Raw genomic sequence first — 17400 nt, forward strand, 5'->3', positions numbered from 1 at the left:
ACCCCAGAACTGGGATAAAGCGGACAGAATGACGTTTCATCACTCAGGAATGATTTCCAATTTCAGTGCCATGAAACAAAAAGAGAATTTCGAGAAGCTAACGGTTAGAGTGCACAAGGAAGACATGTGTGGGTCCGACACGAGTAGTGGTAAATCTCTCGTCAGAAGTACTCGATGAAACAGCTGTTCCAGTTCTCGCCAAATGTCAATTTCGCAACTACACCGAAAAGAGTACCTGTTGAAGAAATTCTAAGTGCCGTCGAAGCGGCGTCCTTTGGTCTTCCGACAGTGCAGGCCAAGGAAGGAAGACAAGATGTGTAGGAGTTTTACGGAAATCAAAACTTCCCAAAGGCAACATATTGGCGGAGGAGAGGAAATCTCGTAATGAACTCAAGAGAAACGAAAGCATCGTTTTAACGAAATCGGGTAAGGAGAATGCTTCCGTAGTTTTGGACGCTGTGGATTATCACAGGAAGGTGTAACAACTACTAGCTGATCCTGTGTATTCCAAGTTAAAAAGCGATCTGACTAACAGAATCGTTCGGAAAGTAAAAACCTGATACCAGACTCAAGAGAGGACGGCCCTATTACAAAGAACGTAAAACCCAGTATGTATGGACTACACAAGATACGTTAAGAATCGGTTCCTTTGACGCCTATCGTCAGTGGGATTAACTCGCCAAATTAGTTTTTAGCACCATATTTATCTGGTAAACAGAGATCTAGTTGATAAAACAAATACTTTTGTTAAATATTCGAAACTCTCTTTTAAAAATTATACGCACAGTGAAGATACCTGCAAGTGACATTCTTGTTAGCTTCGATATGACATCGTTATTTACTAACGTCCCATTATCAGATACAATGGAGATCATAAGGGAAATAGTTGCCAAAGATGTTTGTGACTTAATTGAATTATGTCTTCGTTCGAGCTATTTTAAATACAATGGTGAATTCTATGAACAGGCTGACGGCCTTACTATGGGCTCACCCGTATCGCCAGTTGCAGCTGACGTTTTAATGGAACATCTTCAGCAACAGACGTTAAGTAGCGCTCCTTTGAAGGCACCTTGTTGGCTCCACTACGTGGACGATACGTTTGTTATATGGACACACAGCAAAGAAGAACTTCATGCGTTGCACAATTTCTTAAATGGAATTACCCTAAAATCAAATTTAGCTTAGAGGTTGAGAGTGAGGTCGGTCTCCCGTTCATAGTTGTGCTGTTATACAGATTATTTGATAACACTCTAGGTCACACAGAGTATAGAAAGCCGACCAGCACAAACATTTATTTAGATGCCACTTTGCACCATCACTCAGCCCAGAAGCAAGCGATGCTTAACACACTGTCTTTACGTGCCTTCCGTATCAGTGGAGTTAGAGTTCTTAAAGAGAACAATGAAGGCAAATGGCTATGATAGTTGTTGAATCGACAGGTCTTTCAGACGGAATATTAATCACGCTAATAAGAACAGCCTTCTCACTCCGTTAGGTTACCGTTCGTTTCTGGGGTCACTGATCGCATAAGCAGAATTCGAAAGGCAAATGGTATTCGGACAGCTTTCTTTAGTCAAAACAAAATATTTTTTCCGAAGAAAAACGAATGCACCTGACTGCCTCCAGAATGCAGGCGTCTATCAAGTGACATGTGGCTGCGGCGAAGTGTATTTAGGCGAAACGGGAAGAACTGTTACAGAACGCGTTATAGAACACAAACGACACACGCGGCTAAAACAAGGTGTAAAATCGGCAGTAGCGGAATATCGTAAGAACTGTGGCTCTGACATCGATTTTAATAACGAACGTGTGTTGGCTAAGGAAACCAACATTAATAAAAGGAAAGTCCGAGAAGCGGTTGAAATTTCGAAGAATGCATTGTAAGGGGTTCACCACTCTGCTGGAGCAAATACAATCTCGATGTATTGCTCACTTGCTAGAACGACAATTCACAGGCGCTGCCTAAGACACAAAATATCTTTGCCCCTGTCAAAAGAGAGCTGCAATAGAGTCGCAGGTCAGAGCAGTCTCTGCGGCAGTTGCAGTCACTCGCTGCTTCAGTGTAGTTGTACTCTGTCGCTGGTACAGCGCAGTGAAAAAAAAAATTTTAATTTTATTACATGGAACTGAATAATAGTGTGATCAGCCGCAGAGCTAAATGATACCATGGAATGAGATGAACAAATTGTTAATATAATGAAAAGTCAACAGTGTAAGTCGACCATCTATTCTAAGGTAAATTTTATTATTTTTATTGGCATGCGCGTAGTTAAGTCACTTGCCTGAGAGGTTAATATGAATTTGTTTCCCTCTTGTGATTCGTCAGCACCAGTTGACCCTGATTAGTAACAAATTCAATTTTCCCGTATAATGGATTGTGGATCTTTATCAATAACGTAAAAAATTTTCAGAATATAATTGTTTTTACCAGTCAACTATAAAAGTATAATTTCCCCATAAGTCACTGCCAGTCCCGATCCAGTCACTTATCCAAATTAAAATATTCCAGAATTTTTGTCATATCATAGTCATGTGCTGTTTAGCAATCAGACGACCAGCTGTGTCACTAAGTAAAGCCAGTTTTTCTAGTAATTCAGATCTCAGACAAATGTTATCCAGTATCATTAGATAGGCCGGCATTGTACTAAGCTGTGCCATTTACGAGCAGATATATAGACAGCGTTATCCGGCGACACCATCACGAGGTAAGAATTTTTCAGTTTATTTCTCACGGGCAGATTCAGATTGATTTCACAGGGCCATGGCGTAGCGCTGCTTACGTCAAAATTTATCAGTTTTCATACGTCAGAGTTTAACTATCCAAATTTAATAATTTTTATTTTCTGTTCGGGAAGGTAACACATTTTATATTTTTTTATTTATACGGTAAGGTTACAGCATGTAAGTTCAATACAGAGGACGGCTATAGGCTGCCGGCATCGCGTTTCTCCGCCATCAAGGAAGTGAATATACGGCCACTATGTGGAAGTGGTACAAACAACGCGCTGCAAGTCACCTCGGCGAGCGCTAATATTTTGGGTAAACATTCCCCCCACTCTTGTTCTGCCAGTTTCGCATCTAGCCAGTGATGATGACCAACCAATAGTAGTAGGAGAAATTTCAACCAATAACCCTTCTCCAGCGAAATTGGTGGAAAGTGCTTTTCTATCGAGTGACGATGGGCTAAAAATAGTATAAATAAGAGTTGGCGAGTAACATCCCTTCTTCTGCATCAGAGCAGGAATATTAGCCTATGACAACGGCCCACCAATGGTAGCCACACGAATTTTAACCTCTACTCCCACTTCTCCAACACAAACGATGGAAATATCCCCTTTAAAAGAGAGCGCGACACTGGTCTTTGACAGTGTTCTAGCAATAGTGGACAGCGAAACATCCCGATGAAGATCCCAGCAGAGGCGTCGAAACGTCTATTATTTTAGGAGGAAAAGCCTAACGACACAGAATATTTTAACTTTAGTAACTGTTTGTGTGAAACCAAGCGGGATTTCGTAGATCAAGACAAACAAATCACAACAGGGCGGCGCTGTAATCGCCGAGGGCTGTCACGTACGACACTGGTCGACCGATAAATTTGTGTGTATGAGCCTTAAGGGACTATATTGACCTCTGCCGGACTTTAGCCGAACTACTTGCACCGAGCAATGTTCGACCGAGCAAACCTACAGCACACATCCCAATCAGCTATATGCACCGTTAATTCTCTGCTTGTGCGGCCCCGCCATACACGAGATATCACGTGCAAAGACCTCATTAGAAGTTAGTTCGTGTTAATGACAATATACAAGCATTATTCGAAAAACTAGCGCACTTTTTCAACAGTGGGAATATGTCGCATACTCAGTTTCCTCGCATTACGTGCTCCGTGACCTTTTACTATCGCTTTGAGTTAAAAGTTTTTTGGTGGGGCATGACAATTTGTCACCAGTAACACTTCCAACATGTTACTGATTGAAGATGACGAAATACATGTAACTCATCTTACACAGTTTTAATAATATTTTAATCATGCAACTTCAAATGATATATCAATATTGCCATTCAACACGTTCAATCTACTGAGCACTACTCTTTTCAAAAAATCTTTATAAAATGGTACTTATTTATTCACTCCCACCCCACTCGCGTTAACGGACGCAATCGCACAATCTCACAGACCTTATTGCAACTGGGTAGGGTGAAAGCTGCTATTCCTGGGCTTAAAATAGAAGTAAAACCACAAAAAAGCTTACAAGAAACATGGGTGTGCCAGTCACCTTGTGAACGGTCGAAGCGATCTGCAGGCAAATCTGCCTCTGTCCTCTGGTCCGCAAATAAAACTTAGTCAACTAAAATGTGTCTCACAGATGTCTGTAAACCTCAAACACCACAGACTGGAGGATACTCTCGCTGGAGCAACAGGCCATGCGTCATAGGACTGTGGCCTACGCAAAGACGAATAAGTACGATCTCATCCCACCCTCGTGGCCGAAATGGGGTACCCCACGTTCACATATTGGGCTTCACTAGACGCAGCTTATTATCAGTCACTTCCAGACACTTCTTTCCATCGATGCATATCTCTACCTCAACAGCGAGATAATAGCAGGGGGTTGACAGACTGAAATAATTGAGGATCGCTACATGTCTCCTTGGCTGATACATCCGCCCTTTCGTTCCCCGCAGGATCCAAGTGTCCTGGTGACCATCAGGAAGTCTTCATACGTTGTAGTTGAAGGACGGCATCCTGGATATTCTGGACTATTTTATCCTCTGGGTACAAGCGTTGTAGAGAGAGAATCGGAACAAACAAGGCATCTAGCACTAAGCATGCCTCATCTGCTTCAATGTGCTCAAGAGATAATATAGTTCCACGACCAAGACACTGAAGTCTTGAGGCAGTCGTCGGACCTTGAAGACACGATCAGAGGAAACAACACAGCAACTGCCAATGTCCCCCCGTTTCGACTCATCCGCAAAAACAGCAGTAGAGTTAATACCATATTTTCTTATGAAGAGAAGAGATTCTAATGTAATTGTATTTTCACTTCCCTTCCATCAGTTCTAAAAGTGAACACGGATTGGAACCAATCAGTTATGAACAGACAAAATCTTGTTTCTTCCAATAAAATTGTTAAAATACCGTAGCCTACATACTTTTTATAACCCCGTCAATCTTTCGAAGAACACTTTCAATTCTCACGGAACATAAATCTACTCGGCAACTATTAACAATACTTTAGGAAACAACTATTTTAGCGCAAGTGATGGCTATGGATCAGCACTTACGTAAGTACAGGGTGTTTCAAAAATGACCGGTATATTTGAAACGGCAATAAAAACTAAACGAGCAGCGATAGAAATACACCGTTTGTTGCAATATGCTTGAGACAACAGTACATTTTCAGGCAGACAAACTTTCGCAATTACGGTAGTTACAATTTTCAACAACAGATGGCGCTGCGGTCTGGGAAACTCTATAGTACGATATTTTCCACATATCCACCACGCGTAGCAATAATATGGCGTAGTCTCTGAATGAAATTACCCGAAACCTTTGACAACGTGTCTGGCGGAATGGCTTCACATGCAGATGAGATGTACTGCTTCAGCTGTTCAGTTGTTTCTGGATTCTGGCGGTACACCCGGTCTTTCAAGTGTCCCCACAGAAAGAAGTCACAGGGGTTCATGTCTGGCGAATAGGGAGGCCAATCCACGCCGCCTCCTGTATGTTTCGGATAGCCCAAAGCAATCACACGATCATCGAAATATTCATTCAGGAAATTAAAGACGTCGGCCGTGCGATGTGGCCGGGCACCATCTTGCATAAACCACGAGGTGTTCGCAGTGTCGTCTAAGGCAGTTTGTACCGCCACAAATTCACGAAGAATGTCCAGATAGCGTGATGCATTAATCGTTTCGGATCTGAAAAATGGGCCAATGATTCCTTTGGAAGAAATGGCGCCCCAGACCAGTACTTTTTGAGGATGCAGGGACGATGGGACTGCAACATGGGGCTTTTCGGTTCCCCATATGCGCCAGTTCTGTTTACTGACGAAGCCGTCCAGGTAAAAATAAGCTTCGTCAGTAAACCAAATGCTGCCCACATGCATATCGCCGTCATCAATCCTGTGCACTATATCGTTAGTGAATGTCTCTCGTGCAGCAATGGTAGCGGCGCTGAGGGGTTGCCGCGTTTGAATTTTGTATGGATAGAGGTGTAAACTTTGGCACATGAGACGATACGCGGACGTTGGCGTCATTTGGACCGCAGCTGCAACACGGCGAACGGAAACCCGAGGCCGCTGTTGGATCACCTGCTGCACTAGCTGCGCGTTGCCCTCTGTGGTTGCCGTACGCGGTCGCCCTACCTTTCCAGCACGTTCATCCGTCACGTTCCCAGTCCGTTGAAATTTTTCAAACACATCCTTTATTGTATCGCTTTTCGGTCCTTTGGTTACATTAAACCTCCGTTGAAAACTTCGTCTTGTTGCAACAACACTGTGTTCTAGGCAGTGGAATTCCAACACCAGAAAAATCCTCTGTTCTAAGGAATAAACCATGTTGTCTACAGCACACTTGCATGTTGTGAACAGCACACGCTTACAGCAGAAAGACGACGTACAGAATGGCGCACCCACAGACTGCGTTGTCTTCTATATTTTTCACATCATTTGCAGCGCCATCTGTTGTTGAAAATTGTAACTACTGTAATTCAGAAAGTTTGTCCGCCTGAAAATGTACTGTTGTCCCAAGCATATTGCAACAAACGGTGTATTTCTATCGCTGCTCGTTTAGTTTTTATTGCCGTTTCAAATATACCGGCCATTTTTGAAACACCCTGTATATGCAGACGTGTTACGCATATTAATTTTAACGTAAGACGAAGTATTAGGACATTTAAACACGTTTACTTCCAATCTTCTTGATGAGTGAATCTGCTTATCACTATGTGCACAAACAGGAGCTTGGAGCTTGCTGTGAGATGACTCATTGTGCCAAGGAGTGCACAAACAGACTTTCAAATGGGCAAAGCTTTTCTCGTGTGATGTACCGAAAGTTAAAAGTAATGACCAAATGAATGCCTGAAATATACAGGGTGTTTGAGAATGAATAAATGTGTTGTAAGGGTTTGTAGCATTTCCTAAAAAGTGGTTCAAATGGCTCTGAGCACTATGGGACTTAACTTCTGAGTTCATCAATCCCCTAGAACTTAGAACTACTTAAACCTAACTAACCTAAGGACATCACACACATCCATGCCCGAGGCAGAATTCGAACCTGCGAGCGTAGCGATCGCGCTGTTCCAGACTGTAGCGCCTAGAACCGCTCGGCCACCTCGGCCGGCAGCATTTCCTATAGTCAACTTAGAATTCTAAGTAACCCGTCACATGAAAGAACAATTCTAACAGTTTGTACACCTGTGCGCACAGGAAATAGTATGAAGATTGTGTTGAACGAGTGTCAGTCCCTCACACGTATCCCCAAGACATCGTCTGCAGTTGGCACAAGTTCTTAAGTCTTCAGACTGCAGTTTACGTGCCACCTTCGCACAAGAAATGTTGCTGCATAACGAAGGTCTTCTGGGTCGTATCTGTGACCAACACACATTTCACCTTGGTGGAAATATGAATGCACGTCATTTGCGCATCTGGGAGTCAGCAAATCCCCAAAATTTTATGTTTCTTATACCATATCCCGGATGAAAGTTTATGGGCCTTTCTTTTTCGCTGAAACAACAAACTGATGTTTCTTATTTTGATGCGCTAGAGCTATGGCTCCTTCCTGAACTGGAAGAAGCTGAACTACAGAAATTTATGTGGTGGCAAGATGGTTCGTCTCCTATCTGGTATAATTCAGTACATGACTGGTTAAACGACGCTGGATTGGCCGCAAGGAGTCTGATAGAGCTGCTTCTGAATGACCACATTCACGCACGATCTTTACGCCATGCGATTTTTGCATTTCAGGGTTCGTAAAATATCATGTGTACGTGCCTCCACTATCAGCTTATTTACCCGACTTTGGAAACAGTTATGTTACAACAATTACCATAGACATACTGATCAAGATCTGGGGAGAACTCGCCTATTTACTATGAGTGATGAATGTTACTAACATTGAGCATTGGAGTTGCTCAATCATCTGATAAGTTATTTATACTGTACGATGAATGTAATGAATGTTACAAAGCTTTAAAACCTGTATATTCATTTTGGAACAGCCTGCATATAGCAACAAACTTATCGGTATCATATGCCTTTCCTTTATTGGAAATGATTACTGGTACTGTTACTGACACCAGACACGCCCTAATGAAGCTTCACGGGACAGCTGTCAAAATGCCTCGAGAATCTCTGAACAGTACGTTGGTCCGAGCATGCGTACTTGGAATTCTGCGTTGGGGGATACGGCAACATCACACGGATTAAGCACTGCATGTAATTTGGTTGGAATTATAAGTACCACAAAACGCCACAGTGCATAAAGCGTACAGACATCTGGAACGTCTCCAGAATGAGATTTTCACTCTGCAGCGGAGTGTGCACTGGTATGAAACTTCCTGGCAGATTAAAACTTTACCGGACCGAGACTCGAACTCGGGACCTTTGCTTTTCGCGGGCAAGTGCTCTATCACCTGAGCCACCCAAGCAGGACTCCCGCCCTGTCCTCATAGCTTTGGAAGGTAGGAGACGAGGTACTGGCAGAAGTAAAGCTGTGAGGACGGGGCGGAAGTCATGCTTGGGTATCTCAGTTGGTAGAGCACTTGCCCGCGAAAGGCAAGGGTCCCGAGTTCGAGTCCCGGCACACAGTTTTAACCTGCCAGGAAGTTTCATCTGGAACGTCTGTAACATGTCCCTTTGACGAGTGCCAAGCTTTGCCTCTTCCGTTCTCCCAGCACTCTACGCAGTTAGTTGCTTGCGTGTTCCAGTGATCAGTCGCACGGTACGGTAGCCGTTATGATGTGGAACGTGTCTAGTGCACAAGAAGTGCACATATGAAACAAAATTTTTACAATATAAAGTTAAAGATCAATATTTCTATTATTTCCCCCACTCCCTTAAATGGCACAAAATGCATATACTATATTTATAGATTTATTTATTCCTATTCAAGAATTCATCTATGGTATAGAAGGAGTTGTCAAGGAGATACGATTTCAATTTATTTTTGAAGCTATTACTGCTGTCTGTCGGACACCGTATTTGATCTGGTAATTTGTCGAAAATATTTTACCCCCTTCTGTGCCAAAGATAGGTTGAGCAAAGGACAGTGTTAGTCTTTCTTTTTTCTGGTATTATAATCATGAATGTCACTTGTTTTTAAACTGGTCCATGTTGTTGAGAAAAAATTTCGTTTGTTAGTAGATGTATTGAGAGGCTGTTGTAAGAATTCCGAATCTTTTAAGAAGATGCCTACAAGATGTGCGACTATGAACCCCACACATTATTCTAATCACTGTTGAGAGGTTATCACTAACCATCATTAACAATACCATTGCGGCACTAGTAGAAAGGGTAATGAGGAAAATATTCGATCCAACGTCCACGTCAGAATCTTGATGCGCGGAAGCTCAGAACTACATTCCCTGATCTTGAGGTATGGTTGTCACAGGGAAAAGATGTCTGAAATTTTATGGACATGTAGCACTAATGAATGGTTCACAGTTAACCAAGAACATCGCAAATGGGTCGGGAAATACCAATGTATGATCGGCAGCCGACACACAAGTTGCTCGTAAGGAAGTTGTCGCTGATCCACTTGGCGACTACATATAGATAAATAACCGACAAGTCAATTCGTTTCCAAACAGACAAAGGAGTCAAAAATGTATTAAACTATAACGGCTACATACCTGTAATTAGAAAAAAGTTTTTAGAGGATAAGCATAAGACGGCTAAAGGTAGCAAATCGTTCTACGTGGTCTTTAACAAGTCCAACGAAGGATTACTAAAGTAAAATCTTAAGTAGATCTACGTAGTAACAAGTACAGGGCTATTCAAAAAGAAGGAAAAAAATTTTCAGATATTAATTGCTTCCAAACTACAAAAGATAAACAGTTCGAACGTTCCTGGAAAGAGAACGTTTCAATTTATTTATTTATTTTTTTTTTTTTTTTTTTTTTTTTTTTTTTTGCATTCAATGTGAGCACCAAGTGTTACACAACTATCAAAATTGTGGTTCATTTCCTGACTCACGAAGCAGCTGGTCTCTCGTTATCGAATTCACAGCTTCAAAATGCGATGTCGCAGACTTTCAAGAGTTCAAGCATAGGGAGATAAAAAATGGGTCCTTTACGTAACACACAGATAAAAATCAGAAGGTGTGAGGTCTGGAGACCTGGGAGGCCATTGGCGATGCTCATCCTCTTACAATCCAGCGTCCTGGAATGGTGTCATTCAGGTAACGTCGGACGTCCTTAGAGAACTCACGAAAAAGACGGCGTTTTTCATCCCACCTATGCCTGACATTCTTGAAAGTCTTCGACAATACGTTGTTGAAGCTGTGATTTCGACAACGGGAGACCAGCTCCTACGTGTGTGCCAGGCAATGAGCCACCATTTTCATACCTGTCGTGTAACACATGGTGCCCACATGGAATGCATAGAAATTTGAACTTTTCTCTGTTCAGGAATGTCGGAATTGTGTTTCTATCTTTTTCAGGAATAAATAGTTGAAATCTGTCCCTTATTTTTGAGTAGTCTGTATTTGGACAAAACAAATTCACTTTTTATTTCAGTTTATTAATTATGTAGTTTTCTAGGAATTAATAACTGAAAATAGAAAATGAAACCACCATCCTATTGACAGCGAACGTCGTCCTCTACAGAATAATAAAAACTATAGGTTACTTCAGAAAGTGGTAGTTTAGTTGTGAGCTTGCGACCGCAGTTACTCTTAATGCATAAACGGATGTAAGTAAAAATTTTTGTTTCTTGTTGAAGAATTATCTAACGTTGTTCGATGCCAATTGGTTTGGAAGATGGTACGCTTCTTTCATATGCCGCGCGGAAATGCTAAGTTTTTTCTGTCACCAAAAATACTGGCCAGTACTACGTGGAGTTACAGGAACATTAGTTGCACGCAAGCAGAGCCTCCCGCGGACAGTCTCAAATTCAGAAAAACATTTCCAGTCGTTGGCCGCTTCCTTATGTTTTAAAGACGAATGCTTCTGTGGCTGTTGCATGTGGCAATCATCAGAGGTGTGTATTTACTGCTGGACCACTGACCCGTTCACATCGGGAGATCAGTTGCAGCCGTGACCGAAGCGTAGGTCTTCAAAACAGGATGTCGCTTTGGAATAGTTTGGATGAACTGATAGCAATTTGCTATCGCAATCGGTTGTACCTACATCATCGCCTACCGAGAATGAGTTATTGCTCTCTAATCGCACTATCAGATGCCTCTCGATGTAGCCGTTGGCAATGCTACTCATTAGAGGCGGTGAGTGGGCCCCGGACTGTTAAGGGTCTCGGTAAAATAGAAGAAACCTGTGTCTATTCAGACTATTTGGTCACACCAATGACATGAATAACACAGATGGTACTAGAGTGCGCTGTTTTCAGACAGTGTAATGCAGAGACCAAAGAAATTGCTGTAAGTTGTACGATCTCAGAGTGGCACCTTCACATACAATATTCTCAAAGATATGAAGTCACTGCAAATAGCTAGAAATTGTTTTGGCAGATAAACTTAGGCCTGTATATATCGTGCGCAAGATTTTAAAAGGGATCAGATTTGTTGTATTACCACTGCTTCTGAATTGTCAAATATAAACAATATCTTTGTTGAAAACTTCGCCAGGGGCAGACAAAGGTGCCCAAAAGTAACAACTCCAGAATACAGATCAAAAGTTAGTGCACACTTCCGAAATATTGAAAAGGATGTGTCTTGACGCTTTAATGGATAATATTACAATAGTAGATTATCTTTATGATAGTTACGAAATCTGACCCTAACGGTGTCAGTCACCAGACATAGTTCTTACCGTGAAAGATAAATATATAAGAACTGTAGAGGCTTAGGATTTAAGGTAGTAAAGTATAATACAATGCAGACCGTCAGCTTCACCTTTACCAGTGAAGTGAATGTCATACAATACATAATTAACACTGTAATTATGTAACTGTGTGACAGCCGTGACGGGGAGGGGTGTAGTTTCGGCAGCCACGCTTGACATTTCAACACAGCCTGCCAGTGGTGCCTAAGAAGTACGGTTACATGATGGCTGACCAGTACCGTTCGACTAACTGAGTTACTCTAATCGAAGTATAAAAATGAAGTATCGGCACTCCTGAAGGAATATGGTGGGTTACGATGGGTATGTTCATGAGATTAACGTCTTAAAACGCTGATAAAAATGACAAAATTTCGAGGGGAAGGGGGGGGGGGAGCCTATAAACGGTCACCTCCGGCAAAATTTTAGAGGTTGTTCAGGAAGGAAGGACGGGCTGGCGGACGATCGACATCTAAGTAAATAGAGACTGAGCACAATCACGTATTTTTTTCGAGGCTTGCCACTGAATCGACCGTGTCCTCAGAGAGGAACTATCCCGGCATTTCATTTCATTACGTCGTCCATGCTGGGCCTGTAAGAAATTGTGACTGTATGACAGAAGTTCACATACAACTATCTGCGTCAGTCACTCTTTATTTCATCCCACGACGCGTTTCGAGAGTTCACACTCACGTCTTTAGACAGATTATCATATGCTACTGCTTGCTGGATACAGCCGGTTGTTAAAAATGAACGCACAAAAAACAAGTAGCTGCGTCCAGCTAGCAAAAGTATAACAACCGGAGCAGTACTGAATGCGAGCGTGAGGCGAAGGAGTAAAGTGGGTATGACAATTATCAAATGCAAGCATCGTGACTGCTGGAACATTTCTTTTTGAACATGACAGACAGCGAATATTGTTGACATTTTCACTGCTGTACGTGTATTTTCAATGCAATACAGATCCAAAAGTAAACGGGAGCAAGAAATAGGGCAAACAATTACTGCTTAACGAGCCACCGCAGACCACAGATCCCTTACAGCAAAAATAGAACAAATCTTTAAACAACCCACCGAATGTGGGCATATTAGTCACCAACAGCCAGCCAACGAGTAGTACCAACATTGACGTCGATGGTCGATGCAGAATGACAGTAATGCAATATTCAGAAACACCACCTTCCCCTCACCACGCTGTAATGCACCGGTCACGTCACGCTACAACCTTGACCACATTAGACATCTCACACTTCGTGAAAAGCCTATGAAAGTAAACGTTCACATACATCTCTAACAAGTATGCAGTCGGAATGAATGATTTGTTAAAGTCCTCAAGAGAAAAATATTTGTTATGGACGCATAACGCGCTTATAACATTCATTTTATTGTGCCCAGGGAGAACGCGATGTTAGATGACAGTGTATCACTGACAAATAATGGGATGCAGATGTATACGAACAGAATTCTCGAACTCTGAACGACCAAGGGTGTGAAAGTATGAAGACTGACGTTCCGTGAACAGCAGAGGGATTTTAAGTTAAAGAGAACCACTTCAACACTGTTACTCTCCTCAGGATTGGAATTCCTTTCCTCCCTAAGCTGTAATACCACGAAACAGTAAAGCTTCCTATTAATACTAGCGATAAAAAATCAGTGACTTGTTAAACGGATATCAGATGACTAATGAAAATTGCTTCTGTTTATATTTACTAAATATAAACCAGTACTCGGCAAGTAACCTGAATTTAAGTATATGGGTAATCCCCTACATCTCTAATATGTACTGCGACAACAGTGTCCAATTTTCGTCCCAAATGGTGGGCGAGCACATTCGTCTGTTCCGAAGAGGAGGCCGACATTATTTGCTACCTTTCGGCAGGTCAAGAGATTTTACAGAAAGTATTCGCTAAGGGAATTTACAACTTTAGATGTCAAGCTCGTGATGATGTGCTTGCCATTTCGTTAATGGTCATATTTATTGTGATATTTACATGGAAGTGAGACACTGCGAGATATTCGAAAAAGTTTATAATGAAAAATTGAGGTCGCTATGATTTTGTGTTTGTGCATTATACGCATGTTGCTGCGTACGAAATTTTGCTAACAAACTGAATTTTTCTTTAAACTTAAGTATATGTGTGTATTGGAATCTGATCTGATGCAGCACACTTGCAATCGCGCCGCGCCAGCGATAACGCCAGACTGAAGTATCCGCAACATTCCTCGTATTTCATAATCGGTTTGAGATACCGAAATGAGATTTTGGCAAATGATCGCGCACAAAGAGTAGTGTGTTTTTCCATACGGTTATTATGCCAAACATTCTCCACCGTGTTATTCCGCGAATGACAAACTTTTCCGACGTAAGAATGTAATTTTTGAAGGCCATCGATACCTGGTGGAACGAGAAATGCTATGCATTTTGGAGAAACTTAAGTGAAGACATCGTACGTTCATTCTGTACCGAGGATGTGCTTTACATAAGCTACTGACTTTTCGTTTCATCAGTTCAATAAACTATCACTGTTTCAGAACTCTCTCGGAATTATATGCATAGGGTACATGATAGTGAGGCGACACTGAGTAAACTACGCGTGCTTTGGCGAAAGAAGCAAATTTTAACATGACAACAAAATAAATATAGGTTTCACTCAAAATTCGCCACTGATGACGCTTCTTTGTAAGTCACAAATGGTTAAAAATCTAGGAGAAAATAGATCGCTACATCTTCACCGGAATTCTCTTTGGATACTAACCAAAGCAGAAGTAAAATAACACGTTTGTTTATATGGCCATCTTCCGCAGCAAGCATGTAAATACTTGTTTTGCAAATCAAACTGCCTTTTCCAGCTGCTATTTATTTTATTTAATCAATACGCGTTTCGCCTTCTACTGTTTTAAGGCATCAGTGGGCAGTGATAAACTATAACAAAACTGTACCATTATAGATCTCACTGATGGTGCCTTAAAACAGTAGAAGGCGAAACGCGTATGGATTAAATAAAATAAGTAGCAGCAGGAAAAGGCAGTTTGATTTGCAGAAGTAAAATATTTCTGAATGGTCATCATGCAAGTGTGGGCGTGAAGGGGCTCCACTTAAAATTTTCAAAAATGTGAGCGTTTACAAAAAATATGAGCGAAGCTTTCATTTTTAGTTCGGCACTTCCCCTCCAGCGCTGAACATTTCCCTGCAGCGCCTGCCCGTAACCCCCACCTCTACCGCTCCGCATGGGCTGCCAACCGCTCTTCTCCCGGGTACTTTATTCTGCGCGGACTCTACCCTCTGCCATTCATTTCATAATAGTTTGTGGTGATAGATGCAGATGTAAAGATCAAAGATTCGAGTCAATATTTGATGCTGCACGCGGTTGTTACGAAGTACAATGTATTTCGTCACTACACATAGGTAGTAGGAAACAGATTTGAAAATACAGAATCTCATACTAATTGCGTGTCGTGAAGGTCTTTAGATGATTATCTTAAGCAAATAAGCATTTTTTTTCGTTTTATGATGCCACTTGTTGCATTTCTGTGGACAATAGTCACATTTTGTTTATTCCAGACTATATAGCGCCACGGTGCTGTTTCAAGAGGAAACTACAATCCACTTATGCCTTTATAATAGAACTACGACATCAAATAAGATGAAACCATCTCTTTACACTAGTATATTCTTGTACGTCAGCAGGCGGTACATCATTGCACTAAAAACAGTTTAAACCAAATCACTGTAGAAGCCGTGCGAGACAATATATTGTTCCGGCCAGTAACGTCGAATCAGCAAACTATGTACTCATAATTTTCATGGTTCAACTTACAACTGGAATACATGTGACAAATGCAAGCCACTTTGTAAAGTGGATACGTGTTCTCTAACATTGCCACCGTTAGCGCGGAAGCTCCGCTACGCACGCCTTTCTTACCTGCGGCGATGACTAACGGCGAGCGGGCGATAAGCAGCTGAATGGGGCGGTCTGGCTACCACGCTGGCCGGAGGTTCATTAGCGACTAACCCCTATGAGTGGTTTGGCAAAGAGGCATCACTTTCCTGTTGCTAGTCTTTGGCAGAAGCACGCGCGATAGACGTCACAAAGCGTTAGTTGGCGAGTCTATAGGCTACGGCTGTAGAGTCTAACATGGGTGCCGGGAAGGGGAATGGCGGGGGCTGCACTTTCACCACCCCTCCCCCGCCACTCCTGCTGTCTTCGTGGTATACCCAGAAAAAAGATGAAAAAATAAAATTTTTATAGTTGTCCCATTTAAAGAAATAATTATTTCAATGTAAGCTTTGGCGACAATCATAGTGCGAACAGAAACTGGAGGCGTCTGCACTGTTGCACAAAGCTGTTTAACACCTTGTCAACGAATTCCCATGTCCTCCACCATTTTCCCTTGAACGCTGGACATGTGCAGACGTCTGGACCTCGTGTCTTACATTGTAGACCAATTCCACGTTTTGCCACGTCGTAACGTACTGAATGTACGTACTGTGTGTTGATGAACGATCTTTGTAAATCTCGTCCCCAGAGTCAGCTAAAGAATGTACTGAACCGTCGTCGACTTTCGTGCAGTAAGTCAATATTGATTGCCACGCACACAAATGAGTAAAACGGGGTGGCTACAGCAATCAAATCCGCGAACTCCAAGGATTTATTCGAGGTCACATCACTTGCATCATTTGCTTCAAACATTTCGTAACAAGTGGTGGCCTCAGAAACACAATTCTGTAAAAAAATTTCCATAAATTTTCTATATGTCTTCTGCAAAGGATAAAAATAAATATTTGTCTGTTTTTCTTATATTTTCAGGGTGGAGCTTTTTTGCGTATAGAAGAAAACCGATCTGTCAAAGAGGAAATTACACTCTCTAAGTGTGAGATACGAGATGAAGACTGGCATTCTGAAGAATTCTTCTGTATTTTAAGATGGTTGTTTTGATCTGTAGATCTGCCTTGCCACCACACAGTACGTTTAAATTCAACATCCACTTCTCTGCAATTATTTTTTAGCTTTCTCGAAGATGATTCTGAACTCCGTCAAGGCATTATTGTGGTGTCATTGAAGCACATCGGTTAATTTATTTATGTAATCATGAACTGTCTTTATATATAGTTGTAGTTGGTTGCACATGGGTTCGAGTTTGGCAGAGTAGACAGTTTGATGGGTTGCGTGGAAGCTTTTCTAAAACTTGTATAATACTGATAAGGTCTTCGTAAAGTTTTATGTTACTCTTGTGTTTTTCTGTCCAACAGGTTTCACAGAAGAGAGGGATATTTGGAATTTATGCCGTCGCAACGTACTCACTCTAAAAAATATGTGTGATATCCTTTGTTGTCCCGGTGTCATTTTTCACTTCAATGACGTCGTTCAGGTCATTTATGACAACATTTAATGTATGGCTTG

Source organism: Schistocerca americana, chromosome 6 (genome assembly GCF_021461395.2).
Source record: "Schistocerca americana isolate TAMUIC-IGC-003095 chromosome 6, iqSchAmer2.1, whole genome shotgun sequence".
NCBI lineage: Eukaryota > Metazoa > Arthropoda > Insecta > Orthoptera > Acrididae > Schistocerca > Schistocerca americana.